This window comes from Silurus aristotelis (genome assembly GCF_946808225.1).
Source record: "Silurus aristotelis genome assembly, chromosome: 3".
NCBI classification, from domain to species: Eukaryota; Metazoa; Chordata; class Actinopteri; order Siluriformes; family Siluridae; genus Silurus; species Silurus aristotelis.
The window spans coordinates 6,060,098-6,074,863 of record NC_139576.1 but is presented as its reverse complement, the minus strand read 5'-3'; the positions used below and the strand labels follow the sequence as shown (position 1 = coordinate 6,074,863).

Genomic DNA, 14,766 nt, shown 5'->3' with positions numbered 1-14,766 from the left:
CTGTCCTGGCTTAGATTACTCTCTCTCTCTCTCTCTCTCTCTCTCTCTCTCTCTCTCTCTCTCTCTCAGACCACTTCATTATCATAGGAATACCGAAAGGTACGCACAGCTTTGGCATTCACTCAGATCATTGGTTAAATCATGAGCAAATGGTCACCAACACAGCAGGAGACAGAGACAAGGCGATACCGTGCACCTTTGTTTCATACAAAGGAGCATTTGGAGCTTGCAAACCTCCATCCAGCACTGTTTTTATATAATCATGTAATTTATGCATTTTTCTCCTAAGAATGTATATGTATGTATACTTTACAATACAGAAGAACAAAATAAAACAACTATATAGAAATAACATTTCTACAGTACAAATGAGACAATTGTATGTCACTGTTGTTTGAGCATGACTGGCTAATGATGGGTTGAGTAAGGCCAAGTCCAGAGAGACTTGGCTGTATCATGGCCGACCCTGCGCTCTGACCCCAGCTTCCAAGCAAGCTGGGATATGCGAAGAACAACATTTCACTGTGCTGTAATGTATATGTGACAAATAAAGGCTATTCTATTCTGGCTATTCCATTATTATATTATTATACTTATAGTTATCTCATTCATACAACTGAGCAGCTATGGGGTCAAGGGCTTCGCTATGGATGTGCCTAAACCACTAAGCTCCACCTGGACACTAAGGCTTTTAGCATTAGCAGTCTTTTGCTGTTGAGATGTGCATCAATGACTGTATATATGAACCGAAAACATGGCATATTTTACACCTATTTTGAGGTTTCCAACCCTAGATTTGGTCAGCCTGAAAGTCACCATCTTTAGAGAGAATACATAAGCAGAAGATGTAGCAGTAAACTCACAACTAGCTCATTTATACAACTGAGGAGTTGAGGATTAAGGACCTTGTTCAGGCAGGTGGTGGGAATTGAAATCATGACCTTCTGATCAGAAGTTCAACATTTTAACCACTGAGCTACCCCTTTTCAAGGTTTTCGCCTTTTCCAGCTTTTTAGAAAGCTGGGCTTCGATTGCAGAGTACAGGGTCAGCCATGGTACGGCGCCCCTGGAGCACATAAGGTTGGCCCAACAGTTGCAGCTTGGTGGTGCTGGTGTTTGAAGCCCTGACCTTATGATCAGTAACCCAGAGCCTTAACCACTGAACCACCACTGCATTTTAAAATTCAGAGTTCATATGCAAAATGTATAAATGTTGGAGGTCTAAAAATATTTGATGAATAAAACGGCATTAATCACATTGTCTCAGATTAATCAAATGATTTCATGAATACTTGATTACAGAAAATGCCGTAATTTCTTTTTAAGATCAATAAGTAGCTTATCTACAAATGAAAATAGTTGTAACAGGCAAATAGGATATTTTAAGATCCATTTACTTCAGCATATATGTAATGGCTGAAAGGTTTTGGAGATTCTGAGGCGGCTGAAAAGAGAAAAGGCTGTAACCTCCACTCAACATTTCACTCAACATTCAGAAAAGTACACAAAGCAAACCCACAAATCCTCAGTGACTGGGGGGGCTGTTTGGAAGCAAGATGAGATTTTATCAGTTCATGGGTTCAATTCAATCGCAGGGAACACGTCAAATCTGCAGCCGCTGCATGAATAATTGGATTCCTTATTCTGGGGCCTCATTACCTACCTGACAGGACAGATAAAGATGCTGGTGCTATGCCAGTTCATGAAGGACATGCAGAATCATTACAATAAATTAGACATTTGTATACAAAATAATTACTGCCATTTTCAGACAAAAAGGCTACATTAGGCCTGGGAATGCTACCTGGGGTAGTATTATAGTGTAGTGACATAATTCTAACACCATTAGCACAGCCATTTACATGCTTTCCTAACCCTGCCATTAGGGTTAAGGCCAGATACATGGGAAAGGTTGCGCTGTGAAGGGCATCCAGCGTAAAACGTACCAAATCAAATATGTGGATCACGAATCGAAATTTTATACCGGATCGGTCAAGGCCCGGCTTACCAACGATCGCCACAGGTATCGTTAACAACAGGGTACCGGTGGGAATTGGGCTACTGTTGGCCAAAGGAGGAGAAGGAAAGGAGGAAGACGTCTACAGAGACAGCAGGGAATGGAGAAATGGAGAAGAGTGGAGGTTCGGGTTGGTATTTTAAATGTGGGTAATATGACTGGTAAAGGGAGAGAGGTAGCTGATATGATGAAGAGGAGAAAGGTAGATATGTTGTGTGTTCAAGAGACCAAGTAGAACGGGAGTAAGGCCAGAAACATTGGGGGGGGGGGGGGTTAATCCGGTTGTTAAACTGTTCTATCATGGTGTGGATGGAAAGAGGTGAAGAGAGTTCCTGATTAGCGTGAAACTGGAAGTTGATAATAAATGTCATAAGTACCTATGCTTTAGAAGTGGGTTGTAAGATGGAGGAGAAGAAAAAATTCTGGAGTGAGTTCGATAAAGTGGTAGAAGGAGTACCTAGGTATGAAAGATTGGTGATTGGGGTAGACTTTAATGGGCATGTAGGTAAAGGGAACAGAGGGGATGAGGAGGTGATGGGTAGGTATGGTCTTAAGGAGAGGAATGTGGAAGGGCAGATGGTGGTAGATTTTGCTAAAAGGAAGAAAAATGCAGTGGTGAATACAGCTTTAAAGAAGAAGAAGGATGATAGGGTGAGGTAAAAGAGTGGAGGAAGGTGCACATAGGTGGACTATGTTCTATGTAGGAGATGCAACCTAAAGGAGATTGGAGACTGTAAGGTGTTGGCGGGAGACAGTGTAGCTAGATAGCATCAGATGGTGGTCTGTAGGATGGTTTTGGAGGCGAAGAAGAGGAGGAGAGTAAGGACTAAAAGGAGAATAAGATGGTGGAAACTAAAGGAGGAAGACTGTAGTGTGAGATTTAAGGAAGAGGTCAGACAGGGGCGGTGGTGAGGAGGTGTGGGATGATTTTGCAACTACTGCAAAAGTGATAAGGGAGACAGCTAGAAAGGTACTTGGTGTGACATCTGGAAATAGAAAGGAAGTCAAAAAGACAGTGGTGGAATGAAGACGTTCAGGAAAGCATAAGAAGAAAGAGGTTGGCAAAACAGAGTTGGGATCGACAGAGAGATGAGAAAAGTAGGCAGGAGTACAAGGAGATGCGGCAGCAGGTAAAGAGGGCCGTGACGAAAGCCAAGGAAAGGCATATGAGTAACTGTATGAGAAGCTGGACACTAAGGAAGGAGAAAAGGATTTGTACCGATTGGCCAGGCAGAGGGACCGAGATTGTGAAGCAGGAAGTGGATAGGATTAGTAAGGAGGAAGTGAGAGCAGCGATTAAGAGGATGAAAAGTGGAAAGTCGGTAGGACCAGACGACATACCGGGAGAAGCATGGAGATGTTTAGGAGAGATGCAGTGGGCTTTTTAACCAGATTGTTTAACAAGATTCTGGAAGGTGAAAGGATGCCTGAGGAATGGAGAAGAAGTGTGCTGGTACCGATCTTTAAGAATAAGGGAGATGTGCAGACTTGCAGTAACTACAGGGAAATAAAGTTGATCAGTCACACCATGAAGTTATGGGAAAGAGTAGTGGAAGCCAGGCTGAGAGAAGAGGTGACCATCTGTGAGCAACAGTATGGTTTCATGCCAAGGAAAAAGAAGCCCCACAGATGCCTTATTTGCTTAAAGATTGTTGATGGAGAAGTATAGAGAAGGTCAGAAGGAGTTGCATTGTGTGTTCGTAGATTTTGAGAAAGGGTACGACAGGGTGCCGAGAGAGGAGTTGTGGTATTGTATAAGGAAGTCTGGTGTGTCAGAGAAGTATGTAAGGGTGGTGCAGGACATGTATAAGGACAGTGTGACAGCAGTGGACAATGAATTTTTAACCAGATGATAGTGATTTGTGGTGAGAGAAGGGAGCAGGTTGAGAAGAGCCTGGAGAGGTGGAGGTACGCACTGGAAAAAAGGGTGATGAAAATCAGTAGGTGAAAGACTGAGTACATGTGTGTGAATGAGAGGGAGGGCAGTGGAGTGGTGCGGTTGCAGGGAGAAGAGGTGGAGAAGGTGGATGATTTTAGGTACCTGTGCTCAACAGCGCAAAGTTTTTTCTTGGGAGTGACGACGATGGACAGGATTAAAAACAAGTTTATTAGAGGGTAAGCGCATGTAGGACGTTTTGGAGACAAGGTGAGGGAGGCGAGATTGAGATGGTTTGGACATGTGCAGACATGGGATAATTTTAACTATAGTCTAAGGATACTGAACAATAGATTTTGCTTGGGTACATTTTCTCTGATAGAAGTAATGATGCTAAATGAACAATACATCTCAACAATGATGGAACTGTAATGAATAGTCATTTAGTGATGAACATACCATTCCAACCCAACACAGATGAGGATGAATTCCTTTTTTTAGCCTGGTTCCTCTCATTTCGTCCTCATGTCATCTCAGGGAAATTGCATCAGTGAGACTTGGCCACTGATGAGTTCTTCGCCGGTTCACCACTGTTCCTTCCTTGGACCACTTTTGATAGATACTGACCAATGCAGACCAGTAACATCTCACAAGAGCAGCAGTTTTGGAGATGCTCTGACCCAGTCGTCTAGCCGTCACAATTTGACCCTCGTCAAACCCGCTCAAGTTCACTTGCTGCCTAATAAATCCCACCCAATAACAGGTGCAATGATAAAGAGACAATCAGTGTTATTCACTTCACCAGTCGTAATGTTATAATGTCATGTCAATGTTATGCCTGATCGGTGTATCTATTTAATATTATTTGGAGATGTTGGAGATTGTGTACTGGTTGATGAAACCTAATTGGCTTGATCTCTGATGCAATTTGCCCAGCATGAAAAATATTACCGCATTCTTTATTCACATCTCGCTCAACAAACAGCTTTCCTGGTATATACAGTAATTTGATTGTACTGTAAATTGAGTAAATTTGGAAATTTCTCATACAAGCACATGCCTAAGCAGGGTATTTGCAATGCATGTATAATCCTTTTAACTTGGGTTGATAGGAAGCTCATGAATAAAGCTTTCCAACAAAACCCTTTAACTGGAAAGCAGATGGACGAACTGACCCATTTTGCCAATATAAATATTTTAGCCGCACAATGCCTACAGCAAGTTGTATAGCGCTAAACAAATGGCTTTCTGCACATTGCTCATGAAATGTATATGAATTCGAGGATGTGTTGGTCTCTGCTACTCGCCTTCAGCAGCCATTTATAATGAAAACGAGCAGCCGCTTCGATTGCCTGACGTAAAGTCTGAGGCCATGGTGAGTCACATCATCGGGGACTGATATCCCATCATACCCCAGTAACAAACTGTTTAACCTTCTTCCTTACAGAAGGAGAGAAAAGAACATTTGCACCAGAACTAGCAAGTTCAGGGCCAGCTTTCATCCAACAACCATAACCCCACTGAAATCTAGTCCCACTGCAATGATAGGACACTGTTTAAATTTTTTTTTAAAACTAATTTTACTATCAGTAGTCATTAACAATTTCAGCTTCAACATTCATTACATTCATAATTAGAAATGTATATCAATTTCACAGCATCCTAGATTATCTTCTATATATCTGTATATGCACAATAACTTCTCTACCATTGAACATACAATGTACATATCTCATATATTATTACTTCATATATCTTATATTTCTCTACATATATTATCCTTTACACTCTCTTGCACATATTCAAATTTTTATTTCCATTTTTTTTCTGCAAAAAAAAAATCCTATCATGTGACTGTCACTAATCCCTTACACTTGTTCCCAGTCATTCTTTATTAAAAAAGGTATATTCAGTTCAATTATTTGTATTTATCGAGCGCTTTTAACAATGGAAATTGTCTCAAAGCATTTTTACAGAAATAAACAGGTTAAAAAGTATAAAAGAAAGTATAATTTTAGTGCCTATAAGTTTGTTCCTTATAATTAAGTTTATCCAAAATGAGCGAGTCAGTGGTGACTATGACAAGGAATATTTCCCTGAGATGGCACGAGGAAGAAATGAGAGGAACCAGGCTAAAAAGGGAACCCATCCTCATCTGTGTTGGGTTAGAATGGTATGACCATCACTGAATGAATATTCATTACAGTTCCATCATTGTTGAGATGTATTGTTCAGTGTTCATGTAACCTGTAGTCCTGAGCCAGTGTAGTAGACTGTTTATTAATTAGAGTTGATTACTATGGTAGCTCTTAAAGGTGTATAAGGCTATGTCCACACTAATGTGTTTTCGTTTAAAAAATGCATATTTTTCTTTCCGTTTTGGTTTTCCGTCCACACCGAGATGGCGCTTTCAGTCAACGAAAATGTAGCTTTTTTGAAAACACTCTCATAAGTGGATACATTCGAAAATGCTGTGTACGCGTCGCAATTAGGACTGAAAACGAGGACGCATTTTTAGTAATTGCTGTGAAGTTTCAAAGAGCCAGAAAGTATATAAATGGTAGGCGGAAATGGTTGAAGGTCTTGCAAGAAGCTTCTTGTATTTTGAGCGTTTACAGACATTTCAGTGTGGATAAGCAACATGTGGGAAATGATTCAAAGCATTGGGCAATTTTTTTATATTATTTATTTATTTCCGATGAATCCGATTTTATTTTTTTTCAACCTCTACATGAAATGTTTTGCATATTATAACTAAATAAAACCCTAATTCAGGGTATTTATGTTTAAAGAAAGAAAGAAAGAAAGAAAGAAAGAAAGAAAGAAAGAAAGAAAGAAAGAAAGAAAGAAAGAAAGAAAGAAAGAAAGAAAGAAAGAAAGAAAGAAAGAAAGGCATTTTTTTATAAAAAGAAAAATACAGAGACATAAAGAATGAGAGAGAGTGACCTGAGGAAGGAGGAAAGGAAGTTAATAACATTTATAAGAGAAATATAAAGGAAAAAAATTAAGATGGCAAAGAATTAGCCTAATCAGCTAATAATAATAATAATAATAATAATAATAATAATAATAATCTTATTTTATTTTTTAACTACATTTATTATATTTAAGTTGATCATGTTTTAAATAAAGAAGACTGAGGGCTCAAGGCTCTTATTAAAGAACTCGAAATCCTCAGAAAATGAAATAGAAATGCCTCATGAACAAGCTTTACCCAAGATTCACCCCACCTATTAATTTTCCCCCTTTTGCCCAAAAGCATTAACACTTGAGAATGATGAATTTCTCAGCACTGCAGTGTGAATCCGAGAGGACCAACTGTAACCTCATTAAAACCTCAGAGTCATGCTTCCTGGGAAATTAGGACAGAATTTCTGCACAGCAAAAAGAAACTTGAACAGAATACAAACAAACTAACAAGGGGTGAAAAAAGGGACAAAAATGTTAAACAAATCGTTAACATTTACGTTAACCAATACCAGAAACAGTAGTATGTAGAACATACAACACAGTGTAAAAAAAAATATATATATATATATATAAAAAAAGACTAAACAATGTCCAAGTAGATTCTGGGTTCAAGAAAACAGGTCAGAGAAAAGTTCTCCATAACAACAGTTGAGTGTGAGCGAGAGCGGCACAGAGCTCCTGCTGGTCTAATGGAGATAAATGTCTACATGTGCAAATGTTTTTATTGAAAGAAAAGGTCAGTATAACGGAGCTGTGAGCCTGGAGACACGCTCAAGAATGCTTTTTTTTCCCCCCCACTCTGACTGGCATTACAATATCAGTCTTTAAAAACAATGATATGATGTTTGCATTTTTAATATTTCTCAGTTAGAATGGACTTGTTTTGGGATTTTGCCATTTTATTTTCAAACTCTCGCGAATCTAGTAAACAGAACCGCGAGACGCTCAGTAGGCAGCGATACGGTAAGCAGCCTGGCCTTCAAACTCAGCCAAAACAAGGAGCTTAGATTACAGTGTCCTTGTCCTCCATAGGAAAACCAGGCTAATGATGTTATTTATAATGAACAGTTAAGAGCTTACTAGATAAATAAGATAATTATGTGCAGTTATAGGCACATAAGCAAGGACTACATTAGTCATAATATTTGTCATTTCTAACAATAAATAGACATTTGTTGTCACCCAGATATGGATGGGTTCCTGTTTAAGTTGGGTTCCTCTCGAAGTTTCTTCCTCTTGACATCTCAGGGAGATTTTCCTTGCCACAGTTACCACTGGCTCACTCATTAGAGATAAACTTAGAAAGTATTCAAACCTGGAAAGTATTCAAAGGGCTTTTATTATTTACTTCTACAAAAATTACACTATAATGACAATGTAAAAGAGGTTTGTTACAAATTTTATTTTATAAAATAAAACAAATTAAAAACGTATGTAACCTTGGTTCCCTGAGGGAACAAGATGCTGCAACAACGCTTTAAATGCTTCCACGTTTCGAGCTCTGAATCACGTGTGTAATTGGTGTGTGACAGACCTCAGGGTGCTGCGAAGGAAACGTGTTACAAACGGTTTATTTTTCCTAGCGACTTTTTAGCAAGCAAAGCATGATAAGCCGCAATAGCGGACACGTAAACCTTTAGGGTGGAAGGAGACAACCCTTTAGCAAACTGCTCTTAAAGAAATTCCAGCACTGGGCCAACCAGGGAGTTCACTGGGTCTAAGTGGTGACCTATGCACCATGTAGTGAACAGGCACAATTTGCAGCATACGGCCTCCTCGTGGATTGAGCTCTGGACTGGATAATGGTAAACACTAGAGAGGGTGTTTGAGAAGGTTTATGGTTTACTGGCCAGCATGGGGTTACCAGGAGGAGACAGACTCTATCCCAGAAAACTCTCTCCCGAAGGCAGAGCTACAGGGGGAAAAAGCATACAGGCGGTGCATCGGCTACGCCTGTACCATGGCGTCCAGCCCAAGAGGGTCTGGGTGATTAAGGAAGAACCAGAGGAGACAAGTGCGATGTCTCTTGAGTCTCAAACAGTGCTCTGTAAAATCTTCTCCATATTTGCTCCACCACTTCCTGGTGGAGCCTCTATTCCCCAGACCTTGGCCCTTGCCTTGAGAGGGTGTCTGCTCTTTGATTCAACTGCTCAGGGATGTATAGTGCCCCCCCCCGTTGGTTAATATAGAAGACCACCGATCTGTTGCCTTTATGGACCAACACTTAATGGTCCCTTAGGTCTGAATGGAAATGCTTTCATGCTAGAAGTGTGGCCAGAATCTCCAGGCAGTTGATGTGCCACAAAAGATGGGGTCCTTTCCATAGACCTTGGGCAGAGCGGTCAAGAGTGAGTAAGGGGACCTGTGAGGGAAGCATCAGTCAATAACATTATGCAAAGGCACGTAGCCCCCAACACAGGGCCCTGTAACCACCAGAGTGGGACACACCCCATTGAACCGGGGAAGACAAGACCCGAACTGAACTGTATTGTCTTTTTCTACAGTGCACAGGACCCACTGATATGTATGGTGAGGTGCACATTCCCCCCTGGCAAAGACCCCAAAAAACTCCTGGCTGTCAGGATCTTTTGGCCGAAGCCGTTCTATTGAAGATGGCGGTCCTCAGATTTGTCAGCTCCTTGGGGCTCAGCCTGGGGTGTCTCCCAGGGTCCCTTGTTTCTGAATTTCATTCGTGCTGGCTTGGGGCTCTGGTTGGGGCTGCGCCCGCCAAGTAGCCCCATGAGAGCAGCGAGGAAGAAACTGCTGGAAAGCCGCCTCCTGGAATTTCTCGATGACCTTGTTTAAAGCATTACCAAACAGGCCAGTTGGCACCACAGAACGGCTCTATCTCTGTCAGACAAATCTTCCAGGGTGAGCAAGAGGTGTTTCTGTGTATAGACCAGAGCAGACATAGACCAGCCAATTGCCCTAGCATTCTCTTTCTTGGCCCTGAGAGCCAGGTCTGTTGCACGACACAGCTCTTTAACCACATGACTGCCTGTAGGCACTCTCTTGTCGATCTCTTGCAGCCAGTCAGCCTGATAAGCCTGTAGCACAGCCATGGTGTAAAAGCCTGCCCACTCTGAAGACTACCTCGGCTTTGGTGGGTCGTACCGGGGATTTAAGGGACAATGCAGCACCCGGGTAAAGGGTTTGCCAGCCAGTGTCTTTTCAACCTGGGGCATCGCCCCACAATCGCACTCCTTCAGCCCCACTACATTAGTGTAAAGAGAGAGGATAGGGCTAAAGAAGCAGGCTAAATAAGGATTCTTCCAGGACCTGGTCACCTCAGTGTGCAGGTCTGGGAAAATCAGCCGACCCCGGCATGGAGGCAACGACATCGGTTGCAGGAAACATCAATGGGATCGCTGATGTTCATACGCATTGCATACATTACATACATACCCATACATTCCCAAAGTGTTGTCAACGAATTTGGAGTTCCTGAAAGGAAATCACATGTACGTAAGTATTTACAGTCTTTGCCATGACACTCAAAATTGAGCTCAAGTGCATTCTGTTTCCACTGATCATCCTTGAGATGTTTCTACAACTGAATTGGAGTGGCACACATATGTCTACATAAAGGTCCCACAGTTAACAGTGCATGTCCAAACCAAGTTATTAAGTCCAAGGATGTCTGTAAATCTACAAAACAGGACTGTATCGAGGCACAGGTCTGAAGAAGGGTAAAAAAAAGAATTCTGCAGCATTGAAGGTCCCAGTGAGCACTGTGGCCTCCATTAGCCAAAAATAGAAGTTTCAAACCACTAGAACTCTTCCTAGATCGGGTCGCCCGGCTAGTCTGAGCAATCGTGGTTAAAGTGCCTTAGCCTTCAAGCCCAGACTTGAACCCAATTGAAAATCTCTGGAAGGATACGAAAATGGCTGTGCACCGATGCTCCCCATCCAACCTGATGAAGCTTGAAATTTTCTGCTAAGAAGAATGTGAGAAACTGCCAAAAAATTGTTGTGCCAAGCTTGTAGCATCATACTCAAAAAGACTTAAGGCTAGTTCAGGTGTTTTACCTGGCTCTGACCTTGACCCAGTTTTTCATTTTGGATCTATTCCAAAATCTAATCAGTTCATCTGCTGGTTGCAATGATAACTGTATAAATCCTATACACAACCACTTCAACCACTCTCCACATTTTAGACAGATGTGCATACAGACTGAGGAAAAGATAGACTGTCTAGTTTCAGAGGAATAAGAACAACATAATAAGGTAGAAATGTAACAGATGCCTGTACATGTTATACAGAGGTTTACATGCAATACATCTGCTTTTAAGTAGATTTATAATGAGGAGGATTACAGACTATAAAGAACTTCAGTTACTTTGACACTTAAGTGCAAAGGTGGTTTATTATTTGCAGTGCAGCTCTCAGTATTTACAGTCCAAAAGTGTGTACAGAAATCCCAACAGTGCAAACGCTCAGCAGAAAAAAATATATCTATATAATCACTTCTACAAGGAACTGAACAACTGTTAAAACTCTGTATTTGTTCTGTTCTGGTTTACCACCAACACATCCCAATCCCACAATTATCTAATATAGGGACTAAAGTATTAATTTGTACATAATTATTCCCAAAAATTTTACCATATACTTGGAGGTACACAATGAACAGCACCATGAAAATATGGTTTTATGGATTAAAATGGAAAATGTCCCACTTTAGAGCTCTGACCTCAACCCTATTGAATACCTTAAGGATGAGTTGGAATGCTGACTCCATCCCAGGCCTCTTCACCACACCCTAGATTAGTATTTGACTTTACTAACATCCTTGTGGCTGAATGAGCACAAAATCTCCACAAGCACACTCCAAAATTGTGTGGAACATCTTCCCAGAAGAGTGAAGGTTGTTATACAAGAAAATAGGGACTATATGTGGAACAGGATGTTCAAAAAGCCACATACGAATCTTGTGCTCAGGTGTCCAAAAACCTTTGTCCATATATTGTAGCTCAACAGGTGGCATGTTACTTTAACCCAAAAGGATTAGATTAAACTCAAGAACTACTTTCATGCACTCGCTAAGCCTTAAACCCTTCATTTATATCCTATCTGCCATGAAACAGATCCTGCACGGCAGATTTCCCAATACATGTGTTCCCGTAGTGCTTAAAACCCTGCTGTTTAATACTGAAGTAGCTCAGTGTTTGATTAGCTCTTATGGTACTGCATGATTACAGTTTTCTCTGGACCCTGTCAGAAGTGTTAAACTGTGTTTTTCATTGTCGCTGAAGTTAAGCATACTCTAGTGCAGGGGTCACCAACCTTTTCTACACCAGTTCTGTTTTGAAAATATTGAATTGACATGAAATCCTATAAATAAATTATTTTACTAAATAACAGAACCATAATTAGCTGAACCTGTTGCAAATTATGTTTTCTGAAATGGCACTGTATACAAATTTGGATAGTGGATCTTAAAGGGCAAAACATAAATCAGCATCCCTGTATAATACTTGTGACCCTGTAGCAACTCTTCCACAGCCCTGTACTGGGTCACAACCAGGTTTTTGGAGATCTCTGTTCTAGTGAACCTCTTTTGTAAAAATAGGAAAAAAGGTTATTGTCAACACATGAATAGAATAGATGCATTTACTTGCCACATATACATAACAGCACAGTGAAACTCTAATCTTCTCATTTCCCAGTGATGTTAGGAAGCCAGGGTCAGACATGATACAGCTCCCCTGGAAAACAGAAGATTAAGGGCCTTGCTCAAAGGCCCAAGAGTGGCAGCTTGGAGATACTGGGGCTTAAACCCCTGACCGCCGATCAGTAACCGAGAGCTTTAACCACTGAGCTACCCACTGAATATTAACAATAAAATATGAGTCAGGGAAATGAGCAAGAATTACACATAAAACAAGTTATTGTGGGATAGAACCTTCTTTAAATCAGGCAATGTTCCTTGAGCTTCAAACAGTTAAAAGATTGTGTGAACCAAAATTTGGATTTACATTTTTCATCAAACATTTAAATCATTTCCATGACTACCTTTGCACACAAGGCATAGAAGTAAGAACCCTGTTTTGAGCTTTTTTTCAACAAACAGTAAATCCGCAAATGAGGTCTCAGGGGTTTGATTCATGTTTATTTCCTGACCAAAGGTTTGTTGTTAAGACCATTAAGAGCATCATATTTTGCATATATCTTAGTATGTATGTATATTTGTATCTCTTCTATCATAAGGTAAATGCAGTGTAGTACATAATGCATAGTTGCATAGCTTTTTAATCAATACATCTCAATAAATGAGATTATTATTAAAAAAAATTATTTATTTTAGTAATTTAATACAAAAAGTGGAACTCGTATATTATATAGATTCATCACTTACAGACTGATATATTTCAAGTGGGGTTTTTTTTCCCATATTGATGATTATGGCTTACAGCTAACGAAAGAACCCAAAATTCCCTATCTCAGAAAATAAGAATATTGTGGAAGAGTTCAATATTCGAGACTCGTGGTGTCACACTCTAATCAGCTAATTAACTTAAAACACCTGCAAAGGTTCATAAACCTTTAAATGGTGTCTCAGTCTGGTTCAGGCTACACACTCATGGGGGAAGACTGCTGACTTGACAGTTGTACAGAAAACTATCATTGACACCCTGCACATGGAGGGTAAGACACGAAAGGTCATCACTAAAGAAGCTGCTGTTCACAGAGTGCTGTATCCAGGCACATTAATGGAAAGTTAAATGAAAGAAAAAAAAATGTGGTAGAAAAACGTGAAATAAAGCTCATTCAAGAATTTGAGGGAGATTTACAGAGTGGACTGCAGCTGGAGTTGATGTTTGGCTACAACTGACACATTCTTTCAGACAACATCAGAGGTGTTTTACCTGGACAAAGGACAAAAAGGACTGGATCGATTCTCAGTGGGCCAAAGTCGTCTTTTCAGATGAAAGGAAAGATCTTTTAGCATTTCATTTGGAAATCAAGGACCCAGAGTCTGGAGGAAGAGAGGAGAGAAACAGAATCCAAGTTGCTTGAGGTCTAGTGTAAAGTTTGCACATTCAGTGGTGGTCATGTGATCTGCTGGTGTTGGTTCACTGTGTCTTATCAAGTCGAAGGTCAGCACAGCCGTCTACCAGGAAGTTTTAGAGCACGTCATGCTTCCCTCTGCTGACCAGCTTTATAGAGATGCTGATTTCATTTTCCAGCAGGATTCAGCACCTGCCCACACTGCAAAAAGTACCAATACCTGATTTAAGGACCATGGTATCCATGTGCTTGATTGGCCAGCCTACTCACCCGACCGTAACCCCATGGAGAATCTATGGGGGTATTGTAAAGAGGGAGATATGAGACACCAGACCCAGTGACATAGAAGAGCTGAAGGCCACTATCAGACAACCTGGGCTTCAATAACACATCAGCAGCATCACAGATCGATCGCCTCCATGATACTGCAGTAATTCATGCAAAGGAACCCAGACCGAGTATTGAGTTCTGTACGTGTTCATACTTTTCAATAGTCCAACATTTCTGTTCAAAATCTTTTTTCTTTTTTTTTTTTTTAAGTAATATAAACATTTTCTGAGATTGTTAATGGATGTGGTGAGGGAAGACATGCAGGTATTTGGTTTGAAAGAGGCAGATGTGGAGGGGGGGATCACCAAGCTGCCAATCCTGGGCCCTTGAGCAAGGCCCCTTAACCCTCTGTGCTCCAGCGGTGCTGTATCATGGCTGACCCTCATCACCAGTTTCCTAGCTAACATCACTGATATTTACATAAAGATGTGCTTTAATAAATGTATATGTGACAAATTAAATGTTTCTTTCTTTTTTCTTTCACAAGAAAAGTAAGACTGGTTTACACAATTTTAGACTGAAAATATAAATGTCTTAATGTCTTCTTTTTTGAACTAAACA

At 40.6% G+C, this 14,766-nt stretch overlaps 1 protein-coding gene across 4 annotated transcripts in view; it reads right to left on the bottom strand.

Annotated features, from left to right (window-relative positions):
* Nucleotides 1–14,766, bottom strand: part of gulp1a (GULP PTB domain containing engulfment adaptor 1a) — a 163,977-nt gene that overhangs the window by 148,170 nt on the left and 1,041 nt on the right. The window lies entirely within an intron of this gene.